The sequence below is a fragment of the Acinonyx jubatus genome, chromosome A2, assembly GCF_027475565.1.
Source record: "Acinonyx jubatus isolate Ajub_Pintada_27869175 chromosome A2, VMU_Ajub_asm_v1.0, whole genome shotgun sequence".
In the NCBI taxonomy this organism is placed as follows: Eukaryota; Metazoa; Chordata; class Mammalia; order Carnivora; family Felidae; genus Acinonyx; species Acinonyx jubatus.
Window position 1 is genome coordinate 2,963,447 of NC_069383.1, and position 23,988 is coordinate 2,987,434.

The window sequence follows — 23,988 nt, forward strand, 5'->3', positions numbered from 1 at the left end:
GCCTGGGGGGCTCAGTCGGTCGAGCGTCCGACTTCAGCTCAGGCCATGATCTCACAGCTCGTGGGTCCGAGCCCCGCGTCGGGCTCTGTGCCGACAGCTCGGAGCCTGGAGCTGCTTCGGATTCTGTGTCTCCCCCTCTCTCTGCCCCTCCCCTGCTCTCTCCCTCCCTCTCTCTCTCTCTCTCTCAAAAATAAATGGCCATAAAAAAACAAATCCTAGACATGCCTTCTGGGTTACACGTCTGGAATTATTCTTACGAGGCCAGTGATTTCACGCTGGGCTAATTTCAGAGCTTGCGATAATCCAGACACCAATCGATCTGACGTTGACTTTATCACTTTTGAAGACGTAAAATTTGCCAAGCGACTCTCTAACTTATCTGGCAGGTGGTGTGTGTTCAAGTCCTTCTGAAGGCGATTTTTAAGTGTCAGAAACGAGATGCTAATTATTAAAGGTGAGGAAGCCGGGGTTTGCGCCCAGGACCTGCTTCTCGCAGCTTCCCTGGGGCTGTTGACTCACCTGACGGTTGGAAGGGCAGTTACTACAAAGGCTTCTCAGGACCGGACTGCATAAAGGCCGCAGTAAATGTTCAGGGACGCCACCTCTGGGCCAGCTCCGCCTCCCAGATTTCTGCTTGTCTGCTCCGGGCAAGCATGGAGGGGACATCACTAATTCCTGCCACCAGCGATATTAATGGTATGATTGCGCTGAGTTGATATAAAACTGGCAAGAAATGAGTCGTCGCTGAGGACGCTTGTCCCTGCTCGAGCTCACCGGGGTGCCAACCGCGTCGTGAATGCCGTCTTCCCGTGTCGCCTAAGGCAGCCACAGGTTCTGGGATCAGGACCAGGATGCCCTTGGGGGCTCTTACTGTGCTGACCCCACAGAGCAACCTTTGGGGATGCCGTTTGGGTTTCTGCTGATGGGACAGAAGCGTCATGTGGCTTTGCCGAAACAGCCCCCGTGGCCAGCCAGAAACGACGCTCAGGGTGTGCGTGCTAGGCCGCTAGCGTCCGAATCCCGGCGGGGTGGGGGGCGTGGTCAGTAGGCAGAATCGTCTCGTCCAGTTTCTGGGGCTGGGGAACTTGTGTTGTTTTTACAACCATCTTCCCGTGTGACTTCTGTGCACAAATGGAGCTTCAGAGCCCCAGCGCACGGGCAGCGGCCTTGTTGCGGGGAGCGGATGAGTCTCGGAAGCCGTGTTGGCCCATCTCCCTCAACGGCCGCTCCGGACACCCCATCGTCTCCTCTCCTGCTGGCACAACACGGTCCCAGGATGAAGGTGGAAGGTGGCGCCTCCCGGGTTTCCTCAAGCCCGGACCGCAGCCGATACGGACCCAATCTGGGAAACGATGCTGTGTCGTGAACGTCGCGCCCTTGCTGCGGTTTTCACAACGAGCTTGTCGGCTGGAATTAGCTGTTGTTGGAGCCGGTAGGGGGTCGACCACCTTCAGGGAGTCCCTCCTCCCACCCAAGTACCCTTGCCGCGTCCACGAGTCTCCTTTCTGACTCGTGACGCCTGCGCGGCCTACCGTCGTCGGACCGGGCCACACTGGACCCGAGCACCTCCCTTGTGTGGGGTCTTCAGGCTGAACTGCCCCTTCTTCGCGAGCGAGCCTTTGTGGCGACCGGACGTGGAGGTGACCGTGCGTAGTGGCTGTGCCGAGTCATCCAACGTGCGCCGTATTTCGTCTGGCCCACGAGGGAACATTCTAGACTGACGTCGTTTCGGATGTGTGTCACGGAGGTTCTGGCGCCGGGACCACCAGAATGTAACTGTTTTTATGAAGATCCATGATGCTGACCTTGACAAAGCATTCCTCCGCGAGTCGGCGATAAGACGGCGAGTGGGTGGGCCGCAATGCCGTGTCCAAGCACCGGGAGACTTACTCAGGGGACGAGGTGATGAAAGAGCCCTCTGGACAGACTGACTCCTAGGGAGGTGATGCTGTGGACCGAAGGTTGAACGTGGTTCAGCTGGTTTGGGGTGGGGGATGGGCACACTCTGGCCACGGGCCAGGCGAGGCTTTTCTTCCTTCCTTCCTTTCTCTTTCTTTCTTTCTTCCTTTCTCTTTCTTTCTTTCTTTCTTTCTCTTCTTTCTCTCTTTCCTTCTTTCTTTCTTTTATTTTCAAAAATGTTTATTTTTGAGAGAGAGAGAGAGAGTGAGAGTGGGGAAGGGACAGAGAAAGAGAGGGAGACACAGACTCCAAAGCAGGCTCCAGGCTCCGAGCTGTCAGCACAGAGCCCAATGCGGGGCTCAAACCCACAAACCGCGAGATCATGACCTGAGCCAAAATTGGACACTTAACCGACTGAGCCCCCCCAGACCCCCCAAGGCTTTTCTTAATTTCTTGTCCATAGGGGATGAGAGCCTCGGGGCCTCCGGGTGCCTGGTGTGGTTTGGCCCAGCCTTGCCCCCCTCCCCTGGGAGAAATCAGCAGTCCACACCAGGGGGCGAGCCTCACTGCTCTCTCTCAGTAGTAGTCGTAGCGCTTTACGTTTAATTGTTTAAATTGAGATACAGTCGACATCTCGCGCTGTATTGGCTTTATACGTACAGCATAACGATCTGGTACATGTAGATTTTGGAAAATGATCACCAGGATATAAGTTTAGTTGGCATCCATCACCACACATAGTTACAAATTTTATTGTACTTTTCTGATGAGAACTTTTAGGATCTCTCCTCCAAGCAACTTTCAGGTGTGCAGGACAGTGTCATCGGCTAGAGTCCCCGTGCTGTGCCGACATTCCCGGGACCTATTTATCCTGTAACTGGGGGTCGCTGCCTTTTGACCCCTGCACTCATCCCCCTCCCGCCACCCTCGGTGTTCCCTCTGTGCTCGGTCGCTGGCTGGGAGCCGCGTAGGACGCTTGGCCGGCTGAGGGGGCGGTGCGTGGCTGCAGAAAGCTCGGGGCCCTGTGATTATGCGCCTGGAGGTGTGTCACGGCCGGTTTTATGGCCACCGCAATGGATCTTTGGAGCTAACCCCACACCCCTGTCCTGAGTGCCCAGGCTTCCCAGCACACGGGGGTGCCCCGGTGGCCCCCACCCCGACTCTGCATCACTGCTCAGTCTCCTTGGTTATAACTTCAGGTTTAAGCTAGGTGCCTTTGGTTAAAAAGAACTGTCACTCTCCCAGGAGCCTCAGCAGACAGAATCTAGCAGAAGGAGGGGGTTCCCTAGGAACCCAGGGCAGGAAGCAGGCCCTTGTGCTGGGCTGGGCCCGGGGCCTGGGGCTGGGGGGTGGCACCCCCTCCTTTCCCCAACCCCCCCCCCCTCTGACTTTCTCCCTGTGTCACTGTCTCCATCTGCCTGCCTCTCTCTGCCGCTTTCTGTCCAAATCTCTCTGACTCTCTCTGTCTCTCTGGGTCTCTTTCTCCGTCTGCCTCTCTCTGTGTCTGTCTCTGCTCTCCTCCGTGTCTCTGTGACCCCCTTCGAGCTCTGCAGACCGGCTCCCCCTGCTTGGCTGTGACCTGTGCCCATGGTGGCTTCCCAGGCGGGGGCCTCAGAGCCGAGCCCCCCACCCTCTCCCATGATCTCCCCAGCACTGCCTAGCATGTGGTGGGTGTCTCCACTGAGCCGGGCAGGCGGTCTGCCCGGAACAGATGTGACTCCGTCACCACCCTCAATGGCAGTCTGAGCCTCTCTCCACAAAATGTTCCATGAGAAAGAACCTGCTTCTGGACCCCCAACCCCTTCTTCCTCCCACTCTGCCTTAGCCACACGCAGGGCACTTGTGTGCTAGCAAGCGTGGAGCCTCTGTCCCGGCCACCATCCAGGCAGTGACGCCCGAGGCAGGACATGCCCTCTCTGCCCTCCTGGAAGTACCCTGCCGCGGGAAGCAGCAGTCACCTTCTGGAACCCCATACGCACGATGCCCCGGATTTAGTCTGGTTTCTGTTGTAGCCAGAAGTATTAGCTGGTCTTTCTGTTTCAGAAGCTCTTAAAAAAAAAAAAAAGGAAACACATAACACTTTTTTATTAAAAAAACAAAAGGGCCACAACAACATGCAAAGTAGGCCCTGGGCGCCCCTCTGCCCGCACCTTCAGCGTGTTGTCACAGAAAAGCAGAATCAGCATCTCGCACGGAATCAAGGCAGGAGCACAAGGTGTTTCACTAGACATTAAGGAACGTGTCTCCCCGTGGTGGTACGTGCACGGGGACGTTATGGGAAGGAGCACAGAGTACGGGGAGAAATGAAGCCCTCTTCCCTCCTCCTAGCCAGCCAGTCCCCTCCCTGCGGCCGCTTCTGTCCCTGATTTCCGGAACATTCTTCCAGAGGTGGAGTGAGGTCTTCTCACCGTTCTCAGGTGATATTTATTCATGGCCACGCTTGATTCCTTCTAGGCTCATTTCTGTAAACCCTTCCAGGGTTGTTAAAAGAGTGTCTGAGAGGCGGCGTGGCCCTGGGCTTCCATCTGACTGCCTAACTGCCTTCACTAATCACGCTGAGATCAAGCGGATAAAAAGACCCTCCAAGGTCGGAGGGTGAGTGAGTCCCCCCATGCCAATTGGAGGCGGCAGGGCTGAGGTCTCACGGACTCCGGCTGGCAGGCTGAAATCATCGCTCTAATTAAATAAACCAGCCTTAAATGCTACCCAAACATCGTGACAGAGGTCTTGGGCTATTTACTTAGGGAGAAGTGGAAAGAAAGGAAGAAGGCATTTCCTGGAAAAAATCCCACATTGTTTCCTGAGTGCTCTGTTCCCAAGCAAAATGAGAAGGCTCTCTCTGTCTCTGTCTCTCTGTCTCTGTCTCCTTCCCTCCCCTTCTCCCTCCTCTCCTCTCTCTCAGTGTTTCCTTTGAAAGCTGAATAAAAGTTTTCTGTTTTTCAGTGTTGGCTAGTACTTCTCATTTTGGAATATTCTGGTCAGCAATCCATAAAACCTGGCTTGAGACTCTCCTCCTGCAGGAAGGCCTCCTGGATTCCTGCCCTAACCTTCAGGTGAGTTCATCTTTTCTGTCAGCGCTTATGCAGTCAGCCTGGTTGTCGTTTTGCATTCATAGAGAACTCCCTTTGTAACTCGTTTTGGAGGCTTCATTGGTGTATATTTCAGCTTTGCAAACAGACTGTGTTGTATCAGGTCTGAACTGATGCCTTTTGTTTCTTTCCCATTTCCCCAAGCTGAGCTCATGTCGCCCGTCAAATAGGCGCCTTCTCCAGTAACCTCAGGATCCAGACGAGTGGTGTCACCATCTCCCAGCCTCCCAGGCTAGAAGCCCCCCAGTCCTGGAAAGCATCCTAGCCCCTGGGCATGCTGACATTTACTGCTATAACAGGATTTCACACTCTCGAAATCTGCACGGCAGCATCTGTGCCTGGAAGTTTCAGAGAAATTAAGGGAGGCTGTGAGCTCAGGGTCTGACCTTTGGGCAGAGGATGGGGCGGGGAGCACTGGTCTTCAAAGCTGGCTTTGATCTCCCAGGACTAGGTGTCCTGGGATGCAAGCCAGCTGTGCCACTGGTGGCCTGGGAACCCCTGGACAGGGCACCTGACTCAGCCACTGTGACCCCTCCATCCCCGCCCCTGCCCAGTTTCCGCTAAAAGCACCAGCCCCCTTACCTTAGGTCATGAGCAGGTAATGGTGGGGAGGGGCTTGGCAAAATACACAAGCCCTATAGACTCTTAGGGTCCCCTCCAGATTCAAGGTTGGTAGCTGTGAGTGAAATACATGCAAATTAGGAAAGGAAACCAGACTGAATTCAGTCATTCTGCTTCACCCCTGCTGGGGCTGTCCCGAGACCCGTCCAGCCACCCACACCCTCACGTGGGAGAACGGGCTCTGGGCCCAGGCGTGTGCTGACAGGCCTGTGAGCCCGGCGTGGGCGGCCCCTGGTTCTCCACAGCCCCTGCAGACGGACAGCAGCCGGCCAACTGGACGACCAAGGAGCAGAGCAGTGGGCGTGAGGGCGGTGAGGGCGGCGGGCATCCTCTGGGCCCTCGGGCCTTTTGTCCCCGAACCGAGGCTCTGAGACTTTCAACCGAGTGGCGGAGCCACGCTGTCCCCCAGGATAAGAACGGGGCATCTGTGCGGGGCCTCTGGACACCAGGTCCCACCCTCCTGGGAGAGAGCGCGAGCAGCGTGCTTGGTGACGGGGGTCTTTGTCGGGTCGGTGAAGACCTCGCCAGGTTCGTTCCCATTTTCAAGTAAGGTCACATTCGCAAGTAGGGGGGACTCGGACATAGCTTTCGGGCGCCAGGACCCCATCCGCCAGCCTGGTCCTCGGGCTCTCAGTCTTGACCATCAGTCCTTTGGTGGATATAGACGGGGCTGAAGCGACTCTTGGATTCGCGCTGCCTGGGGACTCAGAGATGAAAAGACCCCGTCCCGCCCTCAGATGGCCTGCGGTCTTTCTGCCCGGTCTCCTCTCGTGAACCCGAGCGTCGCGGGAGGGGATGTCCTGCGTGCACCGAGAGAGGAGGGAAAGCGTCCAGGTGCCCACATCTGTGCCGGGTCCTCACAATCAGAAACAAATGCCAAGAGGACTTTGGGTTGATGGACCCCTGTCATCACGGCCTACCATGTGTATGGATTTAGGGGCTTGGTGGACCCTGGTGAACCACGTCTGGTCAAGGAAGGTGCGTGTGAACAAAATTCACTTGGAGAAGTTCCACGAGACGCCCTCGTGCCGTGTTCGGTGGGGGCCGGCCTCTGGGAGCGCCTTGCGCCCCGCACGGCTGGACTGAGGTTGCCTCAGCTAGAGCAGGTGGTCGTAGGTCAAAATTTTGCAGATGAAAGCTCATTTTACCATTTCAACAACAGGAGGAATCCTCGTACTAGAGAGCTTTTGACTGGCTGCTCAGTTGGGAGAGTCCTCAAGCAAGGAATGGTGTTTTTTAAAGGTCTAGAAATGTCTGCATTTCACACAGAAACGTGTACGCTTTTCACCTTTGTCTTTGTTAGCGCAGGGTCATGACCTTTGCTTGGAGAACCAGTCTGCTGCTGGGAACGGTCTGCCCTTCCCGGCACAAACCACACGGGCGGTTATGGTGTGGGATTTCCCAAAAGCAGGACGTGTGTGTAGCATTGGTAACTAAATCCCGGGGAGGGATGGGACACACTCACGGATAAAGGCACTGGGGAGCTGTCTGGGGTTCCGGAACGTTCTCCCTCCTAAACACATGGCAGTTATACAAGCTGTACGATTAAGACTAGTTTTATCAGGGCGCCTGGGTGGCTGAATCAGTTAAGCGTCTGACTCTTGATTTCGGCTCCTGTCACGATCTCAGGGTCATGGGATAGAGCCCCACGTCGGGCTGCATCCTGGGCCTGGGGCCTGCTTGAGATGCTCTCTCTCTCACTCCCCCTCTCTCTCTTCCTCTGCAGCCCCCTCAGAAGAAAGATTAGCTGTATGGATTTTATACCTCAGTAAGAAAATTTTAAAAATAAGGGGGAGTGAGAACTAAAGACATAATATACTCCTAGTGTGGAGTTCTACATTTTTAAAAAAAATTTACATTTATTTATTTGTGAGAGAGAGAGAGAGAGCGCACGTGCAAACAGGGGAGGGGCAGAGAGAGGGGGAGACACAGAATCGGAAGCAGGCTCCAGGCTCCGAGTTGTCAGCACAGAGCCCGACATGGGGCTCGAACCCGCGGACCGTGAGATCATGAGCTGAGCCGAGGTCGACGCTCAACTCATCGCTTCTGTAAATCTGCACGTTATTCCGTCTTGACTTTGTGGAAGGCGGAGCGTCCCCGCGCCAACACCCTGTGTGTGGACCGAGAGCACACAGGCTGCCCCCCCAGTCGGCTGTCCCCACGCGGCTGTGATCTGGCCTCTGCCCGGGTGCTCCATTTTGCCTCAGTTTACCCCCTGGTGAGTAGGAATACGAGCGTGGCCTTACCACAAACACCCGCAGGGACTACTTGGTGAAACCCAGACGTCACCCAGGGCTGCTCTGGGGAAACCATGTGGGCGTCAGGGAGGTGACCCCCCTCCGTGGGCGTGGGCAGAGCCCGGGGTCCATGCAGAAACAGTTCTCATTCTCTCTACCGCCGCCACGCCGGCCTCAGTACCGTGGCCGCTTCCAGGACCGAGCTTCAAGTCCCCGCTGTGGCAGGCGGGGGGGGCAGAAGAGCGGGAAGGGGGAGGGAAGCAGGGAGCAAACCCAGGGGCGAACTGGGCCCGGGGCGTCCTCCCCACCCGGGCCCCGAGCGGGGCTCGCTCCCCTTCGAAGGCTTGTCCACCCGCAGGAACGACGTTCAGAAGCACGGCTGCGGTGTAAGGTATTGTTAGGGACCGCGCTACGCCCCCCACCCCCGGGACCTCGAAGGTGACCTTCTGTGGAAAGAGGGGCCTCGCGGGCCATTTGTTCGGATGCAGTGGACCAGGGTGGCCGCAAGCAGTATCTGGGCTTGGACGCGGGCGCCCGCGCGGGGAGGTCCCCCATGGGAAGACGAAGACAGACGGACGCCCCCACGACAAGGACGGAGCCTCGGGAGGAAGCTGCGGGCTGGTCTCGGACCTGCGGACTCCGGGCCGTGTATTTGCCCGAGCAAACCAGTGCCCACGCACCACACGCTTGTCAGCCATGGGCGGTGGCACCCTCCGTGACTGCAAACCACAGAGACGGCTCTTAAAGTGTTAAAAGTGTCGTCTGAGAGGACGCGGGCCAGTGAGCGTCAGTGACGAACACGCCGGCGTCTGACGCAGCACGGCCTGCCCGCCGGGGCGGATCCCGGCTCTGCCCCTTCCCAGCTGTGGGACCCAGGGCTGGTGCCTTCACGTCTCTGTGCTCCGTGTGTAAACGGGAGGCGAAACACAAAGCTTACCTCATGGCGTGGCCTGGGGATCAAGTTCGTTAATGTTTGCCAAGGGCTTAGCGCAGCGCCTGGGACATGGAGGGCACACGGTGTTTGCTGTTCTCTCCCTCACCTGAGAGACCCGGTAACAGGCGACAAGGGTCGCAAGGCGGCGGCTTGTTGCGGGCGGGCAGAGCCGTGGTCCTGAGTACAGGGCTCACCCACTCAGCGCCAGGAACTCTTCACACGGTTGGGAGTTAGGGGGACCCAAGGAGGGTCGGTTCGTGTGGCTTATACCTAAGGATGTCGGCCTCGTTAGAGGTTACCAATGACAAGTCTTCTAGATTAGAAAATAAAGCCAAGAACATTTAACAATGTTTATTAATTCATTTACAAATCACAGCCATTAACCCTTTGTATGTTTTTTAAAAATTTACTTTTGAGACAGAGAGAACGCGTGCAGGGGAGGGGCAGAGAGAGGGGAGACGCAGAATCCGAAGCTGGCTCCAGGCTCCGAGCTGTCAGCACAGAGTCCGTCGCGGGGCTCGAACCCACGGACCGCGAGATGGTGACCTGAGCCGAAGCCGGACGCTCGACCGACGGAGCCACCCGGGCACCCCAAGCCTTTACATTTTAACGTAAATGTTTCATGGCAAACAGCTGTGTTTACCTCCCTGTAAATGTCTTTACTGCCCGGCATGATGGAAGACGCCGGGTGTTCCCGCCTGCCTCTGCGATCTGTCTGTCGTGATGCGCCGTGTTGGTGGAAGGTGGAGACGCTCCTGCACACTCGCCTGTGTCTGGGCAGGAGGGGCCTCGCGGGTCCCCTGGAGGTCTCGGGCCGCATGGAGGTGGAGAGTCTGAGGCGCTCGGCACCCAGCAACTCAGCCTGCCGCCTTTCGCCCCTGCTCCCACCTGACTGTGAACCTGCACGCCCAGCCAGGTCCCTCCAGCCCGGGCGGTGGCAGTGATGGCCTCCTGTGCTTGACTCACCGGTGCCGACGGCCCCTGGGCCCATCTGCTTCCTGCAGCTTTGAGTCCTATGCGTCACGGACGGTGCTCATGGCCAAGGCCAAACGCTATGAGGGTTGGTCAGACCCCTGCGTGCAGTCCAGCGACCTGAGAACCCCGGGGCTCACCCCGATCAGACCTCTGGTGGCCAGGAGGTGTCACCATGGCACCTCTGCCGATGTAGGGGCAGAGGCCGTGGGAGCCACGAGGGCAGCACCGCTCGCCCGGGACCGGCCGTGCTGCCTGGGCATCGGCCGGGCTGCTCCAAGAAACAGAACCCACTGGGGGTGTAAGCACACACGCGTGTGCATGGGGAAGAGTGGGCTCATGTGACTGCAGGCTGGCAAGTCCCACGAGCTGCCACGTGCAAGCTGGGGACCCGGGAGAGCCAGTGCTGTAAGATCCGTTGAACGCAGATGAAGACCGATGTCCCAGCTGGAAAACGGGCAGGGGGAAAGTCCCCGTCCCTGACCCCATTCTGTCCAGGCCTCCCCACACCAGGAAGGGCAATCACTTTGCCCAGGGTACAGATTCTTGTTGTTGTTTTAATTAATTAATTTATTTATTTATTTATTTATTTTTGAGAGACAGAGCATGAGCAGGGGAGGGCAGAGAGAGGGGGAGACGCAGAATCCGAAGCAGGCTCCAGGCTCCAAGCTGTCAGCACAGAGCCAGACATGGGGCTCAAACCCACGAACTGTGAGATCATGACCTGAGCCGAAGTCGGAGGCTCAACCGACTGAGCCACCCAGGGGCCCCCTCCTTTTTTTCTTTGAATTTTAATTTAATTTAATTTAATTTAATTTAATTTAATTTTATTTTATTTTTAAATGTTTAAACATTTAACATAATTAATTAAACATAAAACCCACAGGGACCGCAGGGCCCTCCCATGGGGACCGGTTCCCTCCGCAGGGCCCCACCCATGGGGACCAGAGGCCTCATCTGCCTGGTCCCAGTGTTAAGGCCATCTGATTGTTTTCGCAGCTTTCCCCGGAAATTTGCTTCCAAGCAGGGCCAGCGGAAGCAAGTGCAAATACTTCTCGTCCGGCCAAAGGGAAAAGCCATGTTTCATCAGGTTTCGCCAGTCACCAACCTGAGGCAACTGGCCTCCGCTCCCCTTCTCACTACGTGCGGATGGAAGCATCCGACGTGGGGTGAGGGGGTCTGGACACCTCGCAGGGCACCCCGGCCCGAGGAGGGGACGGGCCCACGAAACTCCTCTCCTCCGGACTGCAGGATTGCAGGCCGGGAGTGTGAATCAGCTCTAGGCAGATACCAGCGTCACTGGAGATAAACGTTAAGCCTTATTGACTTAAGAGGTAAATATCGACGGAACTTAAATACCAAATCGATATTCACCTCAAGGGACAGCGCAGCCTGAGACTAAAGTTGGGACACGTGCGCTGGAAGTTATCTGCGGAGCCCCATGTCCCCGTCAGGTGCGCCCGGCCGGTGCAGGGATGTACTCAGCCCGGGAGGCGCGGTGACACCAGGCAACAAGTTCCAGATCACCAAGGGAGACCATTAGCATGGAGCGTCAAGGGCCAGAGTTTGGACACCGCGTGGCAGCACGGAACAAACCAGGAAACCAGTGGCTTAGCCTCTCTGCGGAGCGCCCACCCGAGAGAAGGTGGGACCCCAGTTAGAAACGCGCCGCGAACGGACCCGCCAGCCCCGTCCTATGAACTGCGCCGGGCGGTGTGCAAAGCGTTGCCCCAGACCCCGGTGCGCACGGCTCTCACTGGGACTCGCTGGGGGGTCCCAGGCTCTGCCGCGTGTCGCCGGGGCCCCAGGGAAGCAGCCTCGGCTGGGGCACAAGCGGTGTTGACTTGTCCCTGCTCGGTTCCATACGGCAGATGCCCTGGGAGCTGCCGAATGCAGATGCGGGGGCCCCCCGACAACTCAAGCAGTGTCTCCATCAGGCAGCCCGGCTTCGGTGCCACTCACCACCCTCCTGTGTCAGGTCCAGACAGGAGGACCCAAAGCTCCAGGCAGCTGGCCTGGCCTCGGGCTCCTGCCTTGGGCTCCCCAGGGCCTCCCCTGCCAATCAGCCCAGCCTCCTCAGGCTTTTACTTCCCCTCCATTATTTAAAAAAAGAGGGGGCGCTGGGGTGGCTTAGTTGGTTAAGCATCCGACTTCAGCTTGATCACGATCTCACGGTTCGTGGGTTCGAGCCCCGCATGGGGCTCTGTGCTGATAGCTCGGAGCCTGAAACCTGCTTCGGATTCTGTGTCTCCCTCTCGCTCTGCCCCTCCCCGCTCATGCTCTCTCTCTCTCTCTCTCTCTCATAGAAATAAACATTAAAAAAAATTTTTTTAAAAGAGTCTATGTAGTAAAGGAATACATCCCATTGTACAAAAATGCACACAGCACAGACACACATAGGAAAAAGTAAAAGTCCTTCCTCCCCTCCTTCTGTCTGCTTTCCTCCCAAAATTAGCCTCCATAAACCATGGCCAACTTTCCTACCAGACATATAAAAAAAATATTTATTTATTTACTTATTTTGAGAGAGAGGGAGAGAGCGTGAGCAGGGGAGGGGGAGAGAGCGTGAGCAGGGGAGGGGCAGAGAGAGAGGGGGGCAGAGAGAGAGAATCCCAAGCAGGCTCAGTGCTGCCAGTGTGGAGCCCAACTCAGGGCTCGTTCTCACGAACCGAAATATCATGACCTGAGCAGAAGCGAAGAGTCTGACGCTTACCTGGCCGAGTCACTCAGGTGCCCCTGGACATTTTGCTGTGATGACACATGCATGCATCAATGCCACTAAACAAATTATTTTTATAGTTTGTTTGGTGGCTTTGTACAAACGGGCTCATGCTATACACGCTGGTCTATAACTTGTCTTTTTAATGTAACGAACTGACATGCACAAAACAGACTGTCATCTCGTCGATGGCATCAGTGTTCAAGCTGGGGGACCCCGGGACCCCTATACACTCTTATAAACCTGTGAGGCTCCCAAGAGGTTTTGTCGATGTGGATTACATCTGCTGACATTTACCGTAAGAGAAATCAAAACTGAGAAATTAAAATACAGTAACTCACTTAAAAATAAACCCCATTACATGTTAACATATATAATACGTCTGTATGAAACACACTGCATTGCAAAACAAAAAACATTATCGAGAAGAGTGGATTGTTTTACGTGGTTGCAACTGTCTGGATTCTCGCGTCTTTCGGCGGCCACATCCTGTGGCCGCTGCAAAACCTCACTGTGTGCTCACGGGAAAATGAGGCTGGAGAGGGCAGATAATGTCTTCCTGTTATGAAAATAGCTTTGAGCCCACGGCCCCCTGAGAAGGCCTTGCAGCCAGCCCCCAGGGGCCCTGGACCTCACTGCGACAGCTACTTTCTATTTGAGGATGTCACACGTGTTGAGTAAAAGCTTCTGTTCATAAGTATTTGCCTCCCTCGATGCACACGCCCGACTCCGGAGTGCCAACTGTGTCCCTGGGAAAGCGGCGCGGTGGGGGGGACGGGTAGCGGAGGGGGGGTCGTTGCGATTGAGGCCAAGACCTCCTCCCAATGGTGGGGGCTTTCCAGGCGGTGAAACAGGCCAACGAAGGGAACGAATGTATAGCTAATTTTCGGTGTTGATAAATCCCATGGGGGAAAATCCAAGCAGATAAGTAGAAATCAAGGGCTGCTTGCCTGGGTACGTGCGTGGAGGGCGAGAACTCTCCGGTGTGTCTTCACACGAGATCCTATCAGATCAGCTATCAGACCAGCTACACACGTATTCCGTCCACGACAGAAGTCGGAGAAGGGTCTCGGCCTGGGACTGATGTAATCTGATTTGTATTAAGAGACAAATCATGTGGCTGTGGGAACCTTTGGGAAGCAGGAGGCCCACGAGGAAGCTTTGGCTGCAGACCATGCCAGACCACGGCCCACGGCCTCGGGGGTGACGGTGGAGGGAGGGAAGTTAGATAGCTTTGAAATTAGTGCCGAGAGGGCTGCTGATGCATTAGGATGTGGATGGAGCTCAAAAGAAAGAGGAGAAACTCTAGCGGCTCCTGGGTTTGGGTCTCAGCACTGGTTAAGCAGTGGAACTCTTACAAGCAGGGCTGTGGCATGTCTGTTCCTATATTTTGGGCACGTAGCCTTGTGTGTCTGAAGGACACGTACGTATTTATGGGAAGATTGTAGGATAAGAGCAGGCACATGTAAAATAGAAATTTGCTCTACTGTGTTCAACAGCGTCCCCTCAAAATTCAAGTCCACCCGAGGCTTGTCAACGTGACCTTATTTGGAAATAGGCCCTAAATCCTGCGACCGGTGTCCTTATAAGGAGAGAGAGACACACACGGAGACACAGAGACACACAGGGAGAATACCACTGAGGATGAGGCAGGGAACGCAGGGGTATATTTGCAAGCCAGGGAGCACCAAGGACTTACTTCCAGCCGCCAGAAGCTGGTGGAGACGATGGCGTGTGACTCCTAATCTGGGTTATTAAAGTCACTGCAGGGCTGCCTTAGGGTCTGGATTGCTCGCTCTGGGAAAAGTGAGACGCCGTGTCGGTGAGGAAACGCAAATAAAGGTGTGGAGAGGCTCACGTAGAGACAACCCGCCTGGCCAGCCATATGAGGGAGCCATCTCGGAAGTGGATTCTCCAGGCCCAGTCGAGCCTTCAGATGAGCCCGCGGCCCCAGCCCGTACCCTGAGCAGACAAGCATCCAACCGTCCTCCCCTGAAGCTGTGAGACACAATACAGAGTCACTGTTGTTCTCAACCACTAAATTTGGGCGTTACTTGTTACACAGCGATCAATATTTAATGCAATAATCCCGTCTGAAAATCTTTTACTTTAATAGATGAGTTAACTCCGTTAGCCCTTATTGGTTTGATGAATGCGTTTGATCTGAATCTGTTATTTCGTGCTGTGATATCTAGACCTATCTACCTACATATAGAGATACAGATGATATGACTGTGTCTGTATCTACCTACCTCTCTCTCTCGAGATTCCTAAAATACCTCTATGTACACACAGATACAGCAGTTTCCTCAGACGCACACACATACTTAATCGTCTACTCTGCGGTCTGTTCTAGAAACTTTTGAAATGTTAATCATTCTGAAATTTAAGAACGTCGGACTCATGTTCCAGTCATGTCCTCTATGCCCATGCCCTAATAGAATGCCTGTGCCTCCCTGGGTCCTTCAGCAGGGTCTCTGGGTCCCCTGCTGCAAGCAATGACAAAGCTGCTTCTCTCGTCCTCCTCCTTCTGTGCCTCCTTTCCTTCCTGCCCCAGCACACCCCAGCACTCATCAAAAGGTACCTTTCTTGGTACCTATTACTTGTGATGTACTAGAGCGGCTTGCGTGCCTCTTTAACTGATCTGTCAGCCCAAACCTAATCTCTTCTCTCCCAGAGATTCTGATGAAGGTTGAGACATGTTAGCGTATGTTCCTTTCCTCCCCTGGACTCTCGTTGGCTCTATGGCTCCTGTAGCATCGAAGCACGGGATAGTTTGCAAATTCCGTTCTTTCTCAAACACCCTCTGTGTTTCTGGCCAATTCGCGCCAACATCTCTGTTGCTGATCGTCTTCCCAAGTTTTCCCGGTAAATCTCGTGCTTGATTCTAGCTCATCCGCTAGCAGAATCCCCAAGAAAGAGTCGCGTGAAAAATATTCCCTGGAGCTCTTCATCGTCAAGGGATCTGCCTGTTCCCTTTATACATAAAGAGGGGTGGGCTTGCGGGGGTGTGCCTGGGTGGCTCAGTCGGTGAAGCGTCCGACGTTGGCTCAGGTCATGACCTTGCAGTTCACAAGTTTGAGCCCCGCGTCGGGCTCTGTGCTGACAGCTCAGAGCCTGGAGCCTGCTTTGGATTCTGTGTGTGTGTCTCTCTCCGTCTCTGCCCCTCCCCTGCTCAAGCCCTGTCTTTCTCTCTCTCTCTCTCAAAAAGAAAAAACATTAAAAAAAAAAAAAGAAGAAGAGGGATGGGCTGGATAGAAAACCCTCCCCTCCATCGTAGTCTGCTACTGAAGTGACAAAGTCTGATTCCTTTTCTCTACCTTGTCCACATGCCGAAAGGATCTTCCCCCATATTTGATCTCCACTGGGCCCCGCGGGAGTCCCCTCAACCATCCTTGAGGCACAAGCCGCCCAGGGCTCTGGCAGAGAGAAAAGAGTGTGGGATTTGGAATAAAGCACCCGGCTTCCACACCCAGCTCTGTGATTCCTTTGTAATCCTAGACGTCTCGTGGCTTGTCTGAGGCCCAGCTATGAAATGGGTTTAATAGGAGCGCTGGCACCCCTCTTGCGCAGGTTAGAGGCCTGGCGAGAGGAGCTGGCATGTGTGAAAACGGGCCACAGAGCGCCACGCCAGAGTCGGGCGGTATCGCTCTGTGCACTCGGCCCCGTCTGAGATTCTCACCTTCTTCCCAGTAACTGGAGCGTTTTATGGGCGAGAAGGAGGCAGGAAGTCTGCCCCGCAAGCTTTGTCGAGGCGGCCGAAGGCGCTCTGCCCCCAAATACAGACCTTCACACTCGTCCCTATCAATTCTCACCTTGTTGGTCTCAGTCTTTTTTGTAATGTTTACTTGTTTTGAGAGAGAGAGGCAGAGCACGAGCGGGAGAGGGGCAGAGAGAGAGGGGACACAGAATCCCAAGCAGGCTCCAGGCTCCGAGCCATCAGCCCAGAGCCCCACGCGGGGCTCGAACCCACGAACCATGAGATCGTGACCTGAGCCGAAGTCTGACGCTTCACCGACTGAACCACCCAGATGCGCCTTGCTGGTCTCAGTCTTATTTTAGGATCTCTTCAAGATTTTTCAACTTGACCATTTCATTAGCTTTGCTAACAAGTCTTTGTTCAGGTTATTGGTAAAATTCTGGCCCCTCGGGAGCCTTACCTCTGGGTTGATGGCTGTCACTTACCTACGTGGGTGATTCCCACTTGGGCTGTGATGATTCAACCCATTACAAGCCAGCCCAGTGGGTCCTACTCGCCCGCCTACCAGCCTCCTTTGCCAGTTCACTCCTGGAAGCGTGACCCTCAGTAATTGTGTCCTGGAGGTCATGAGAGGTTTGATGATTGTGTCAACGCTCGCGAATGTGTGTAACACAATGTGTTAATAACGGGTAAGGCATACACGCTGGCCTCTCAGCCTCAGCCTCTGCCCTACACGCTCGTGGGCCCGGGTGGTTCTCTGTGGTGGGGCTGGTCCGTGTGCTGGCACATTCAGTGGCCCCCTGGTCCCCTCCCACCAGGGACCAGCAGGCTCCTCCCTCCCCCAGCTGTGAGCTCTAACTCCAGCTCCCGCGGCCCGCACCCCAAGACCCGGGCTCCTGCAGCCTGCACCCCACAGCCTGGGCTCCCGCGTGGCGTTCTGGCTCAGAACCTGGCCTTCATTAGTCTGTGTCCTTGCTCAGCTGGGGGCTTTTCTGTGGACACCGTATCATGAATGAAGCATCACCCTTCATTTCCTTTTCCAGAAATTAATACAATGTATATATTAAAAGAAAAGATTCCCCGAAAGCACGCGATCTTACGTCCTCGTTGGTCTGTTCTCTAGGCTTCCAGCTTGTTCCCCGCATCTGTGTTCTCAAGGGTCCTGGGCACTCAGAACACGGCCTGTGGCCTAGAGCTGACAGTGGGGTCTGCCGGCTGGACGGCCACGGAGGGCGTGGTGTCATAGCTCTGTCGCCGGCCCTCCAGCGGGAGAGCGGCCACACAGAACACTTCTGGGGCCTTCTTTGTCCTCTTCCCATGGAGGGCAAGAGCTGCCCCCCCCCCGCCCCCCACCCCGTGCATCTGGATGGCCCCGTAACCCGAGCTGGGGTGGGAGGGACCGGCACCCCCCTCGGAGGTCAGCTCCTGGGTCAAGTCTGCCCACCCCGCAGATGCCACGCTGGGAGGGAGCCCAAGCGGGCTACAGGGGGAGGGGGTGTCCCGCCAGCCCCCGGGGCTCCGGGCCGCCTGCTGAGGCCCCAGGTACGTGAGCGAGCACGTTAGTGTCCCATGGCCACCAGAACAAACTCCAGAGTGACGGGAAGGATGTGTGGTCCTCATTTGCCTAACCGCGAAGCCAAGGCCCTAAGTCTTGCTTGATTACCCAGGGGAAAGGGACGGAATCTGACTTGCTATCTGCCATCGATTAGGGCCCCGGCTTTGTGAAGCCGTATGTGAATTTGCGCATTTTTTGCAGGTAGAGACGCAAACAACTTCTGTCTGGTGGAGAAGACGGCCCCAACGGTTGCGGGTCGGTTTCCCTGCAGGGCACAATCCCTTGGCTCTGACTTCGAGGACACGGTGGGGTGCCCGCCTAGCCTCACGACAGAGCGCCCTCCCCTCCACTGCCCCCGGAACCAGCCTTGCCATTTTGCTGGTTCCCAGGCTAATACACACACCGGGGCCCCAGCTCAGCGCGCTCCCACAGAAATGCAGCCTGAGCTCGTGTGTAATTGAAATGTGCCGTGGCCGAAAGAGAGGAGTAGCCAGGAGCACAGGCCGTCTAGAATGTCTTATTTCATGCAATGTCACCAGATGCCGTTTCAACGTCTACTCCATATAAAAAGGTATTAATGACTACTTTACATTTCCCTGGTACATTTTTTTTTTTTTTTTTTTTGGTGCGTATCTTACGTTAACGCCACATCTCAGTCGGGATGTCCCATTTTCACCCGTTACAGGGAAACAGGGCGACACCAGAACAACGAAGGTGCGTTTCAAGCAGGAGGGACTTGCGCCGCCCCCATCGTTCAAGCTGTGATCACAACGAACTGGGTGCCGCCTTGCTGGCCACGGTCCAGGCGCTGGTTCCCGGCCAGTCCAGGGGCTGAACCGCGTGGAGGTGCGCCACCCAGTGGCCACGCCTGGTAGTGCAGGGCCCTTCGGGATCTGGGGCCTTCCAGAAGCCAGGGTGTGATGTTGGGCTCACATTCCGGGAACATTCCTGGGGTGGGGTGGGGGGTGGAGAGGAGGCCAGGGGAAGTAGGGCTGTCGTGCCCCGGATCTCCAGGTCACTGGGTGGCGAGCAGGCTCCACAAGGGTGTTTTGTACCCTTGGCCACCCGCCCGTACACGCTGACCTGCCCAACTCCCAGAAGGCCGGGCAGGGGCCTTGCAAGCCGTCCCCGTCGGACCGGGGGCTTGGATGGCCCCCCCGGGATTCCACACCCTGGGCTTACACAGCAGGAACGCTGTGGGTTCTGGCGGCCGGGAGAGCAGGGTGCCCTCTGGGCGGGTCCCCATGGCATCTCTCCCAGGCCCGCAGACGACACCTGGGGTAGTTACCCCATTTCGCAGCTAAGCGACTGAGGTTACGACTTGTTCAAGATCACACAGAGCCAGGAACTGGGCCAGGCCGGGCTCCGCTGTCTGGGGTGGGGAGCCCTCAGCCTCTCTCCCCTGGCCCCCACCACCATCACCCTCGACGGCCTCCATCCGGGTGTTTGCAAACCGCTTCCTGGAGATCAAACCCATGTCCCCAACCTATGTGCCTCTGGGGTCTCTACCTTCGGCGAGGGGCCTCTCTGGGCTGTGTCTGGACCCTGGAGACGGGTGAGGAACGCCCCGTAGCAGTGTGTGTGGCCACAGTGCTACAGCATGGGGCCAGCAGAGCCCTGGACCCCCCGGGAGACCATTCCTGTCAGGTGGGACCAGCGGTCTTGCCAGCCCAGGAGCGCGGTCAGTCGGCACTGGCGAGGGGCTGTCTCTCAGACACACGTGAGCCACGCGTGCGAGACAGACGTGCGAGGCCCAATGCCCGTGAACGCATTCCTCACAAACGAGGAAGACGAAATCTTCCAGGTCCCTGTGAAAAGCAGCCCGCCCTGAGGCGGGCCCAGATCATGGCTCCAAAGTTGTTGAACGCAGATGGCGTCAGAACGTGACGACCGTGGGATCTGAACGTCTCGTGACCTCGGGTTCGTGCGCTCGGGGTGGGGGAGAAGCCCGAGGAGGGGAAGGTGGAGGGTTTGAGGAAGAAGGTGGAGGTTATGCACGTTTGAGCATTTTGTCCTTTTCAGAGACTCGAATTGTAAACAGGAAGTCGTCTTCCTCTTTGGTCTAGAAAATAACACGAGGAACCGATTTTCCGTTAAGGAAGTACAGGGATACTTCATCTGACTTTGTCATCTGTGGCACCTGCTCCATAAATGTCCTTCACAGATTGACATCAAGACCCCAGGCCGCGGCGCAGACAGTTCCTGAAATAAGTCCTGTCCCCCAGAGTCCAGAGCGAAGCCGGCAGGCGGGGACACAACAGAGCAGGACCACGTGCTCCAGTGGGCAAGAGAGAGAGAGCGAGAGCGAGCAGGGAGCCCGAGAGGAGCACAGACACCCAGTGTGGGGAGCACAGACGAGCAGGGGCCCCACAGACTTTCTGGACACTGAATGAAGGCCTCCGAGCCCGGCCTGCTTCACAGCTGAGCGCTCTTTGGAGGCTGGTCCGGGAAGGGGTGCTGGGCACCCCTCCTCCAGGCCTCACGCTGCCTCAGCCCTGGACTGCGGAGCACCCTAGAGAGAGGCAGCGGGTGCGGGTGGCTGGGGACGCAGTCCAGGGTGCCGCAGTCACGCTCCCTGAGACGCCGTGGCACCCGAGGCCCCCTCAGTGCTCCAGCCCCGCCAGCCCTCCCCAGCCAGAGGCCCCAGCAGACAGGGTTGGCCCAATGGGGCTCAAATTCTTTGGGTCCAGTTTAGCCCAGGCCCCAGACCCCTTGGACAGGACTTGGACGGCTGCCCTTCCTTTCTGAGCACTGCCCCCCTGCCTGAGGCACCACCGTGGCCAGAGCAGGGACCTATGCTGGGGCGGCGGTGGGCAGGAGGGCCGGGGGGGCCCGGATGCAGCTACAGGCTCCCTCCTGATAGCCGAGGGGCAGGGGGAGGTCAGGGGTGCCTGTGGAAGGCCGTGAGCATCTGTGGGGGTTCTCAGAGCATTTGGGAAGGGCATGCGAGGAAGGCTGCGGCCTGAAGCTGTTAAAGTGTATGAGGGCTTGGACCCTTTTAATCAGCATCGAAAGGAACAAGGTTCCGTCTCCTGATTCCAGGTGGGCCTGTGGGCCACATGCTGGGTGAGCGGGTGGCGGTCACAGGGGCCAAGCATCCGGGCCTGGACAGGGGGCTCCAGAGTCCCAGCTGTCAACTATCTCAACAAGAATTATACCAGTGAAAACAGTCGCTATAGAAAATGTAGAAACGTGGAAAGAAATTAAAAGTCCTGTGTCTTTATGATTCTCCTACGGGGAAATGGGGGCCGTGAGCTGAAGAATTCACCTCACCTGGAGAGACGTCTGGCTTGTGCCCCGGATGATCGGGAGGTGGCCTCCAGGCTCCGGAGTGTCCTCCTTGATAGGAGTGTCCTTGTTGGCCTCGGGTTTGGCCAGGGGACAGTCACGCGTGTCACTTTCGGTGGGTGCGGACAGCGATGACCCTGAAACTTTTGGGCTTGAGCTTTGCCGCCCTTTTCATCCACACGCACGTCTGCGTTCCCGAACTGCCGTCCTCTTGATCGCCCCCAGACCCCCCGATGTCCAGGAAGCAGGTGCTGACACCTGGGGCGCGGACCGAATGGGGGTGGGCGTGGCGTAGACGTCAGCACTTGAACATCCGTGCCCCGCCCCCGGCGGGTGATTCGGATGCTCGCAAAGTTTGAGAAGCCGAGTGTCGAGCGTCGTGGCCCCACAGCGGACGTGCATTATGCCTTCGTATGAGGCAGCAGAGCAAGGTGGTGTCCCTTAGTCTCACCGTGGATCCTAGGTCGGCACGGTACCCACACCACAGATGGAAAGGCTGAAACTCAGAGGCTGAGATGCGGTCTGACCTCGCTGTGTGACCCAGAACTTGAGTGCCAACCATTGTGCAGCGGTGTCCCCCGCCACACCCCGGGTTCCGGTCCTACTGGACTGTTTGTGCACACCTCGGTGTTTTCATTCTGCTTCCTGGGTGTGTGTTTGCACGTCCGTTCCCCTGCCCTGGTGGCCGCCAGAGCTCAAGTTCGCCTCCTGGTGACTCCTTCCTGCCTCTGAGCCCCTCCTCCCTGGGGCCCCATAGACACGGCCACCCTGTGGCTGTTCTGCCTTGTCCTTCCCGCGCGGAGCTCCCCGGACGGGGGGCCCTTCCTCACCTGGTACCAAGGTGCCCTGGGCAAAGGAGGGAAAAGTCATCCCAAACTTGGGAGAAATCATCTGCCGGATTGTTCAATTGCTTCATTCCTGGCATTACCACGGGGTGTTTTCTCCTAAGCCTGTGCGAATACGTAGGGGACCTTGCTGTTCATCGGTCCGTGCTTATCCCACAACGCTGGAGTGGGTAACTTTGTGACCGAAGCATATCTCATTAAGAGCTACAATCCACAGAAGCGTCCCGAGCTTACAGCCCTGCGAGGCTGGGTTGGCCTGCACACGTCGAGAAGCTGTATAATTTGACGGTCCAGCGGAGAAGGTTAGCTGGTCGTATCCCACTGACCAGTCTCTGCAGAAGATCTTTGATGATGAATCGCTATTCCTTTATTTATTTATTATGGGCGAGGTGGGGGGAGGAGCAGAGAGAGGGAGAGAGAATCCCAAGCAGGCTCCACGCATCAGCGCAGAGCCCAACACGGGGCTTGACCCCCTGAACCGTGAGATCAAGACTTGAGCCTAGATCAAGAGTTGGATGCTCAACCGACTGAGCCACCCAGCTGGCTCTCTAGTCCTTAAATACCACTTGTCTTGCTTTTTAAAAAAATCTTCCTGCCACTTCTCTCTTCCCAGAGTTAGACTTCTTTTTGACCCATGCTATTAAATCTATTTGAGAATTTTGAATTAACAGCAATCCTTACTCCATATTTGTCAAATGCAGGGTGACACCATGAATGGATGTGTCATTTCTGGCTGGCTTGGCTATCATCAGCCTCCAGGGTTAAGGAAATCCTAAAATAGTGACAAGACCTTCTGCACCAGGACAAAGCCAGGAGGAGTCACCCTCAGGGTCAGAGGACAGCTGTCTGCTGCTTCAGAAAACCGTGCGGGCAGGATCTTTTCTAGATCACTTGAGAAGATGCGGACATAGACTGCCCAGGTCCTGCTCCAGGGGGGCTCTCCCGGGGGTCCTGACACGTCTTGGCCACATCAGCGGTCTGCTGGGACTCTCCTGCAAGCCCCCGTACGCCCACCTCTCCCTGCCGTGCTTAGCGTTTGGGATGGTCTACGGGTATCACGGGACAGAGACCCAGGGCCAGAAGGCAGTCATGGCTGTCACAAGATGCCGTGAGCCCACCTCCTCCAAGGAGCCTTCCTGGACACCACCCTCTCTAGACCACGTTGTGGGGGGTTGGTCGACATGAAAGGTGGCTGCTCGGAGCATGTGTTCCCTACCTGGGTGCAGGCACCGACTCATACCATTTTCAGATGGTCCCTTTGTCAGATGTTTGACAGTCAGGCCCTCCCTTCCCCGGGGAGGTTAGTCTTGCACTCGGGCCCAGCACCTGTGACCTCTAACCCACTTCTGTAACCCCGCTCCACATTGATCTTTTGTTTTTTACTTCTACACCTTCCTGCCAGGCACCCCCACTCCAGGCTCCTGGGAGGGGCGTCACCGATCGAATGAACACACACATCTCCCAAGAATGAGTAAGTTTCAGGGACAGTGAGCTATAAACCCATTTTTTTTTAAAATAAAGAAACATTTTTCTGAAGAAAATGAGCGTCTCTCCTAAAGGGAAGAGTCTCACAAAGGTGCAAAGAGCCCACAGCACAAACTTGAGTAATTATGCAGAGCTGTTTACCAATTCTTTCATAGATCTTTGTTTCTGGAGAGAGAGAGAGAGAGAGAAAGAAAAAATAAAAGCCCATTAAAGTGATTTTCCCAAAGGAGAAGTCTGGACTCAAAGATAAATGAGAGACCCCACGTCTCGATGGAAAAGGCTCCTTGCAGCTGGAACACAGCCTCGCTCCAGCCTGGCTTCCCCTCCCCTTGTTAGCAGTCGGGGTGTTAGAAGCCTCTAGCCGTCGCCGGCCCACATCTGCTCGTAAACTGTAATAAACACAAGCACGTTCCCAGCTCTGTTCTCAGCTCTGGGTACAGGACAGCGAGCGGTAGAGACACGGCCCTTTCCTTGACACAGCATGGACAAAACACCGTAATTAAAATCGGGCTGACCCCGCCTCGCACCGGGAGACCTGCCCGTGCGGAAGCTGGGCCCCCCGACAGCAGGTGAAGCCATGACCCCGAGGCGGGAGTTGGCCTGTGCCGTGGACCGGGTGCGGGGCTGTGGGTTGGGGCCAGAGC

At 56.2% G+C, this 23,988-nt stretch overlaps 1 long non-coding RNA gene across 1 annotated transcript; it reads left to right on the plus strand.

Moving 5' to 3' along the window:
• The first annotated feature begins 3,783 nt into the window (after positions 1-3,783).
• Positions 3,784-6,698, plus strand: LOC106975938 (uncharacterized). The gene is made up of 3 exons (XR_003417589.2): positions 3,784-4,494; positions 4,843-4,952; positions 5,133-6,698. It is a non-coding gene; the product is annotated as an uncharacterized LOC106975938 (long non-coding RNA).
• The last annotated feature ends 17,290 nt before the right edge of the window (positions 6,699-23,988 follow it).